Here is a 9,022-nt window from a genome sequence, read left to right as displayed (position 1 = left end):
TATCTTTACATTTTGTTTTTGTTCTCATCTTCTATAGCTGTACAAATAAAACAAATATATGATGATAAATTCATCATATATATATATTGATCATATATATAATGAAAGAACAGTGTGTTTTGTAGTGGTGGTGATGGAAGATGTAGAGACAGGCAAACACGTAACAAATGGGTTTCATCGCAGTAGGGTATATTCTTTGTATATATCATATCTAAATCTCAAAACATCCATTTAGGTTTAAAATTTGTCCATTTTTTGGACAAAGGAGACAGGCAAGGGAGCTTAAAAAAAGAAAAAAAATGTCTGAAGTGATATGCTCAGTAAACGACTTAAGCCCACATTACTCTGACAAAATAAAAAAATCTTTGTCTTCTATTTTCCTGAGAAATACTCTCTAAGCCAAGGAGACAGTTATTTTGTTCATTCCTCCAAGACTCTTGGGTTTAGCAGTAAGGATGTAGAATAAATGCATCTTGATTCATAAGCTACATTACTATTTGGCATTTTCTTATTCATACCTTGAGTGTCAAAGCAATCTCAAGGCTAAAAATTCATAGTAGCAGTTGGCACTTTCTCATTATCTTCTTCTTTCAACAGGGAATGCAATACTGAATGAAATTGATTTTCTGTTTTATATGTAAGATACATTGCATGTGACTCAATATTTTTAGTTATCTTAATTATAACTAATTATAACAGCAGGAAAATCACTTAGAATACTCAAAAGTTAAAAGGCACCTTGTCCAGGTAAATTTAACACAAATATTTCAAACATATTATTTATTTATTTTTAATAATTTTAGTCATGAGTGGACATAATACCTTTATTTTATTCATTTATTTTTATGTAGTGCTGATGGAACCTAGTGCCGCACACATGCTAGGCAAGTGCTCTACCACTAAGCCACAACTCCAGCCCCTTCAATTTTATTTCAAAATCAAGATTGTTTCCCTTAACCAAAAATTTTAATAAGTGTACACAAAATCTTATTAGGTTATACAGAGGTAACTTCTGTACCTGTGGTTTCACAGGAAAGTAGGATGCCCCGGCAGCATTGCTGGTGTTTGGTTTCAATATTGTTTAAATACTTATGGATAATTTATTAGTTCTTTAAATAATTCAAAACAAATAAATTAATTTTTGATTCCAGCTGTTAAAGAATAACAGACATTGGACTTATTCTCCCATTGTAAACCATTAAAGAAAACTGAACAAAATATGTATGGTAATTCCTTTTAGGTGTCGAAAAATTCAGGCCTATGGTCTTTGAGAGAAAATGAACAATACAGTGTGGTGAACTCCGTATTCACCAATGCTTCCTGAACTTTCTTCATTTCAGCACAGGAAAGAGGGATGCAGGGTTTCAGCATTTCAAAGCAGGTTAACAAAGAGAATCTACCATACAGAAGAAACTCTGGCACTAATTTATGATATTCCTAAGTCTTTGACCAATTACCAGGCTGCTCCTGCACAGGACAAAACTCTTGAAGGCCTGGCAAAGAATAATTATTTAGTACATGAACTTTACAGTGGTTCTGGCAATTATGGTGATGGGAGAGGCTGGTCTTCTTAACAGTTAAAACAAAGAGAGCAAAGAGAAATATGCATAGATAAATACACGTTCTTTTCATGAGTTTTTATAAATTGTAGTTGATGAGTGAAGTGAAAATTATTCCATAGGTGTTGTCAGAAACGTATATTGAGGTCATATTTAAGACCATTTTAAATGGAGGTGATTAGGTGATGTAAAGTAATATTTCTATACCTCAGTAGAATGGTAAAGTGAGGACACAAGTGAACTGCAGTAAGTTATAGATCTATAATGCAACACCTACGGCAACCATTAAAACAGCTGTGTAGAGTGACATGGTCCAAATGCCCTGGATAAAGTGTAATTGCAAGAGAGTTTAAGGAATACACAGAAAGGGAAGGAAAGAAATGTAAAGCAAGCAAACAAACAAAAAAGCAAAAAGTAAAACAGTTTATTTAACCCTAAAGTTTCAATAATTATGTTAAATTTAAATGAAATAAATACATCAACGAAAAGAGATGTCAGAACAGATTAAAATACACTCACTACATGTTTTCTATAACAAAATCACTTCAAATATAAGAGTAAGTCTCCTATTTATGATGTTGCAACTTAGAATTTTTTTTTTTTACTTTTGGAAAGGGTAATAACAATAGGCATTCAATAGAAATTGTGCCTCTAATTTTGATCTTTTTCCATTCTAGTGATATGTGATATTAAACAACCTTGTGACACTGGCAGGGACAGTGAGACACAGGTCATAGTCATACAATCACAAGGATAAACAAGCAATACTCTGTAGTGTACTGTGTTGCTGAAATATGATGTTTGGTAGGTTAGGTTATAAATTCATTTTGACATGCTGTTTTTAACCTATGATAGGTTTAGTGGAATACAATCTAAATATAATATGACTGCAAGTAAAAAGTTTGTATAAACTTTAATGAAAAGACAGCAGAAGTGGCTATATTAACATTATATAAAGTAAATTTAAAGCAATGAAATTTACTGCAGATAGAGACATTGTATAACAGGAATATTTTAAATAAAAAAGTACAGAAATCCTAAGTGTATGTACACAAAAGACAGTTTTTACTTCACATTTTGCAAAATACATGAAGCAAAAACTGATCAAAGTGAAGAGAAATAGGCAAGTTCACAATAATAGTGAAAGACACGAACATACTCTCATAGTAATTTGTAGAATAAATAGAGCATCACCAAGATATATAAGGGCTCAACCAACAGAATCTACTTGACATTTATAGAGCACTCCACCAAATGATAGACTAACCTCAGTTTTCAAATGGTCATCATTAGGTCAAGATAAAAAAAAGTCCTGGGCCCCAAAACAATCCTTAATAATTTCAGAATAATTAATTTCATACAGAGTACACTCTTTGATACAATGAAACAAAGTAAAAAAGATGACAAAAAATTCCCAAACACTTGAAAACATACTTTAAATAATGCCAGGGTCAAATAAAAGTCTGAAAGGAACTTTAAAAAAACCATTGAACTGAATGAAAGTGAAAATATTAACATTTGTGGGACACAGCTAAACTAGTACTGAGAGGCAAATTTATAGCACCAAAAATACATAAGGGAGAAAAGAGAAAAATTTTCAAATCAATGAAAATTGAAGTCTAGAAAGGAAGAACAAAGTCATCCCAAAGAAAGCAGAATGAAGCCAACAATAAACAATAGAAATCAATTAAATTGAAAACAATCAAGAAAATTAATTAAACAAAGAACTGATTGTTTGAAAACATCAGTGAAATTGAGAAAACCTGTAATTAAAGATTTCTTATGAAGGCAATCTCCAAACCCTCATGGTTTTATTGGAGATTCCATTAAACTTTCAAAGAACAATCAACGGCAACCATATAAAACCTTATATAGAAAATAAAGAAGAATGAATGCTTCCCTATTAATTTTTTGAGACCTGTATTACTTTGATTCTAAAAACAAAGAGCATGAAATAGAACTACAGACAAATATCCGTCATGTAAAGAAATTCTGAACTAAATATTAGCAAATGAATTTCAGCAATATATAAAAAGAATTATACAACATGACTAAGTAGGGTTTATTATGGAGAAGCAAGGCTGGTTCAATATTCTAAAAGCAATCAATGTAATTTAACATAATAACACACTCAATAACAATTGAATTATTGCACCAATTAATGTGAAAAAAGATAATATAAAAAAAGTTAAGTGTCCATCCAAGGCACAAATTCACAAATAAATAGAAAAAGTGAAAATAATTGAATTTGATAAATACCTACTGAAAACTTACAGATAATATACTTAATAATGAAAGATGAACTGCATTTTCTTTATGATCAGAGCTTGTAAAGATGTGTACTCTCATCTTCCTTATTTAATGAAAAGGTGAAAGTTCTAGATATTGCATGAGATAAAGAGAAAATACAGGAATAAAAGAAGTAAAATTTTCAATTCTCTAACTACAAGAGATGTTGAACACTTTTTCCATATATTTATTAATTGCCTGCATATCTTCTTCTGTAAAGTGTCTGTCCAGTTCCTTGGCCCATTTATTGATTGGGTTCTTTGTATTTTTGGTGTAAAGTTTTGTAAGTTCTTTATATATTTTGGAGATTAGTGCTCTATCTGAAGTGCATGTGGAAAAGATTTTTTCCCACTCTGTAGGCTCTCTTTTCACATTATTGATTGTATCCTTTGCTGAGAAAAAGCTTTTTAGTTTGAATTCATCCCATTTATTGATTCTTGTTTTGATTTCTTGTGCTTTGGGAGTCTTGTTAAGGAAGTCTGATCCTGTCTTCTGCAGGGTCTCTGGTCTAATTCCTAAGTCCTTGATCCATTTTGAGTTGAGTTTTACGCAGGGTGAGAGATAGAGGTTTAATTTCATTTTACTGCATATGGATTTCCAGTTTTCTCAGTAACATTTGTTGAACAATCTATCTTTTCTCCATTGTATGTTTTTGGCTCCTTTGTCTAGTATGAGGTGACTGTATTTATGTGGTTTTGTCTCTGTGTCTTCTATTTTGTACCATTGGTCTGCCTGTCTATTTTGGTCCCAATACCATGCTGTTTTTGTTACTATTGCTCATAGTATAGTTTAATGTCTGGTATTGTAATACCACCTGCTTCATTTTTTCTGCTCAGAATTGTTTTGACTATTCCAGGTCTCTTACTCTTTCAGATGAAGTTCATGATTGCTTTCTCTATTTCTATGAGGAATGTCATTTGGATTTTAATTGGAATTTCATTGAATCTGTGTAGCACCTTTGATAGAATGACCATTTTGACAATATTAATTCTTCCTATCCAAGAACATGGGAGATCTTTCTGTCTTCTAAGGTTTTCTTTAATTTCTTTCTTTAGTGTTCTGTAGTTTTCATTGTAGAGGTCTTTCACCTCTTTTGTTAGATTGATCCCCAAGTATTTTATTTTATTTTTTTGAGGCTACTGTGAATAGAGTGGTTTTCCTAATTTCTCTTTCAGAGGATTCATCACTTATGAATAGAAATGCATTAGATTTATGCATATTGATTTTATATTCTGCTAATTTGCTGAATTCATTTCAAACAACTCTAAGATTTCATCTTACTCCAATTAGAAAGGCTATAATCAAGAACACAAACAATAATAGATGTTGGTGTGGATATGGGAAAAAAGGCACACTTTTACATTGCTGGAGTTGCAAATTATTGCAGACACTTTGGAAAGCAGTGTGGAGAATCCTCAGAAAACTTAGAATGGACCCACCTTTTGACCAAGTCATCCCACTTCTCAGTTTATACCCAAAGGACTTAAAATTAGCATACTATAGTAACACAGCCACATCAATGTTTATAGCAGCTCAATTCACAATAACTAGATTGTGGAACCAACCTAGATGCCCTTCAAGAGATGAATGGATAATGAAACTGTAGTATATATACACAATGGAATATTATTCAGCCAAAGAATAATATTATGATATTTACAGATAAATGGATGGAATTGAAGAATATTATGCTAAGTGAAATAAACCAATCTCAAAAAAACCAAAGGTCGAATGTTTTCCCTGATAAGCGGATGATGATAAATAACAGGGGTGAGGAGTGGGAGTGAGAGAAGAATGGAGGAATTTTAGATTATGTAGAGGGAAATGAGGGGGGGTGTGAAAAATGGTGGAATGAGACAGACATCGTTACCCTATGTACATGTATGCTTACATGAATGGTATGAATCTATATTGTGCACAAACATAGAAATGAAATGATGTACCCCATTTGTATACAATGAATCAAAATGCAGTCTGTAAAAATAAAAAAAGAGAAACAGGAAATAAAATTGCTTCTATTTGCAGATGGCATGATTATTTATGCAAAAAAACCCTAAAGAAATCTACAGAAAATCTCCTAATACATCAATTCATTAAGATGGCAGGATCTTAATATGTATATGTGAAATGTGTATATTGAACATTATGTATAGAAAGAACAAGCATATACCAAAGTTAAAACACAATCCCAATTACAATAGCTGAAAAAATCAAATACTGAATTTGTGCAAATGTAATAAAATCTTTACAGGGCTAATGTGATGAAAGAATAATGTTGAGGAAAGAAATTTAAGAACTAAATAAGTAGATAAATACAGCATGTTTACAAATTGGAAGACTCAAATAGTAAATATGCCAATACTTTCCAAATTGATATGCAAGTTTAATACAACCTGCATCAAAATTTCAAGGAGTTATTTTGTAGATATAAACATGTTTATTCTAAAAATAATGGCAAAGGAGTTGAAAGAGTTAAAACAATTTTGAAAGGGAAGAATGAAGTGAAGGAATCTTCTCAAATTTTATAGTCTAAGTATTCAAAATTGTGTGGTGTTGCTGGATTGAATTACAACAGAGTAACGAGTCCAGAAACAGATCTATAGGCCCAACTGATGTTTGATAAGCTACAAAAACAATTCAATACTGGAAGGACAGACTTTTCAAAAACTGCAGATCCACATGCAAAAATCTGTGGACTTTGACGTAAGTGTAATTCTTTGCAAAAAGTAATTCAAAATAGATTTCAGAATAAAAGTAAAATTTAAAACTAGAATTCTCTGAATAAAAAGGAGAAAATCTTCAGGTTGGGCTAGACAAAGAATAAATAGATTTGACATTAAGGGTAAGATTCATGAATGGAAAACATGTTAAATTTGACCATATAAAATTAGAAAAATTTACTCTGTAAAAGACCTTGTTAAGAGGATGTGAAGAATAACTATAGTGTAGAAGAAAATATTTGCAAATCACACATCCAACAAAGGCCTTGTATCTAGAATAACAAACCATATTCAAAATTTGACAGTTCAAATGCAAAGAATCCAATTAGAAAATGGGCATAATTTAATATTTCACATAGGTTTTTTCCTCTTTCCCCAGCTCTCCTCCTCCCTTGCCCTGCCAAGCCTTGCAGCAGAGCTTGGGGAAGGAGAAAGCTGGTGGGGCTTACCCAGCAGCCCCAAAGAGACACTCAGGCCTCTCCTTGCAGCCACCACTGCTATTGGGACCACCACCTGGTCTAGGGATTGAGATACCGGTTGCCTTCAGTGTGAATGAAATTCCAAGCAAACCTGTAGGGAAGATGGAGGGGCCCTTTTCCCTGTTTGGGGACCACAGCCCTCAGGAAGCCATCCACTCCCAGAATGTTATGGCTGCAGCTTCTGTTGCCAACATGGTTAAGAGTTCTCTTTAGTTTGGTTTGGATAAAATGTTGGTGGATGATATCGGTGATGTAATTATTACAGATGATGGTGCTACCATGCTGAAGTTACTGGAGATAGAGCATCCTACTGCTAATGTTCTTTGTGAGCTGGCTGATCTGCAGGACAAAGAAATTGGAACTGGTACTACCCCAGTGGTTATTATTGCAGCAGAACTTCTTAAAAATGCAGATGAATTAATCAAACAGAAAATTCATCCCACAACAGTTATTAGTGGCTATTGACTTGTTTGCAAGGAAGCAGTGCTCTATCAGTGAAAATCTAATAACGCAGATGAAGTTGGAAGAGATTGCCTGATTAATGCTGTCCATGTCTTCCAAAATGATTGGAATAAATGGTGATTTCTTCTCCAATATGGTAGTAGATGCTGTACTTGCTATTAAATACACATACAAGAGGCCAGATTCACTATCCTGTCAATTCTGTTAATATTCTGAAAGCCTATGGGGGAAGTCAGATGCAGAGCATGCTATCAGTGGTTATACACTCAACCGTGTGATAGAATCTAAGGGAATGTCCAAAAGAATAGTTAATGCAAAAAATGCTTGCCTTGACTTCAGCCTACAGCAAACAAAATTGAAGCTTGGAGTACATGTAATTATTACAGATCCTGAAAAATTGGACCAAATTAGACAGAGATAATCATATCACCAAGGAGAGTACTCAGAAGAGACTGACAACTGGTGCCTATGTTATTCTAACCACTGGTGGAATTCATCAATTCCATGCATGTGTCTGAAGTACTTTGCAGAGGCTGGTGCCATGGCAGAAGAGTTTTTGAAAAGGTGTCTTAAGTGCATTGCTAAAGCTTCTGGAGCAAATATTCTGAAAACCCTGGCCCATTTGGAAGGTGAAGAAATTTTTGAAGGTACAATGTTGGCACAAGCAGAAGTGGTATAAGAGAGAATTTGTGATGATGAACTGATCTTCATCAAAAATATTAAGGGATGTATATCTGCATCGATTATTTTACATGGGGCAAATGATTTCATATGTGATGAGATGGAGCACTCTTTATATGGTGTTCTTTGTGTGGTGAAAAGAGTTTTGAAGTCATAATCTGTGGTTTCTGGTGGGGGTGCTGAAAGGAAAGAAGCCACTTTCATATACCTTGAAAACTATGTGACCAGCATGGGCTCTCAGGAATAGCTTGCTGTTACAGAGTTTGCAAGATCTCTTCTTGTTATTCCTAATACACTGGCAGTGAAGGTTTCCCAAGACTTTACAGATATGGTTGCAAAATTAAGAGCTTTTCATAAGGAGGCTTAAGTTAATCCAGAACATAAAAATATAAAATGGATTGGTCTTGATTTGATCAATGGTAAGCCTTGAGACAACAAGCCAAGCAGAGGTGTTTAAACCAACCATAGTTAAAGAGCTTGAAATTTGCAACAGAAGCTGCAATTACCATTCTTTGGATTGATGACCCTATTAAATTACACCCAGAAAGTAAAGGTGACAAACATGGAGGTTATGAAGATGCTGTTCGCTCTAGAGCCCCTGATGGCTGATCTGATTTCCCTTTTATTTATAACAATGTTAGACACATTGCCCTGTACCTCGAGTATTATACCTTAAAGTACAGCATACTATCAAAAAAAGAGGAAATATTTTACATAGGAAGATATGCAAATAGCAGATAAATATGGTCAACACCATTGACCGTAAGGAAATACCAATCAAAACCACAGTGAGTCTGTCAGGCACTATGGTACATGCCCAGAATCCCAGTGA

The 9,022-nt window shown here is 33.5% G+C and overlaps 1 pseudogene across 1 annotated transcript; it reads left to right on the top strand.

Annotated features, from left to right (window-relative positions):
* The first annotated feature begins 7,149 nt into the window (after nucleotides 1-7,149).
* On the top strand, nucleotides 7,150-8,799 carry LOC306645032 (T-complex protein 1 subunit alpha-like; annotated as a pseudogene). Its single transcript has one exon. The product of its transcript is annotated as a T-complex protein 1 subunit alpha-like (transcript).
* Nucleotides 8,800-9,022: the final 223 nt, after the last annotated feature.

The sequence above is a fragment of the Sciurus vulgaris genome (assembly GCF_902686455.1).
Source record: "Sciurus vulgaris genome assembly, chromosome: 15".
NCBI classification, from domain to species: Eukaryota; Metazoa; Chordata; class Mammalia; order Rodentia; family Sciuridae; genus Sciurus; species Sciurus vulgaris.
Note: the sequence above shows the minus strand (reverse complement) of the source record. Positions and strands in the feature narration are given on the sequence as shown.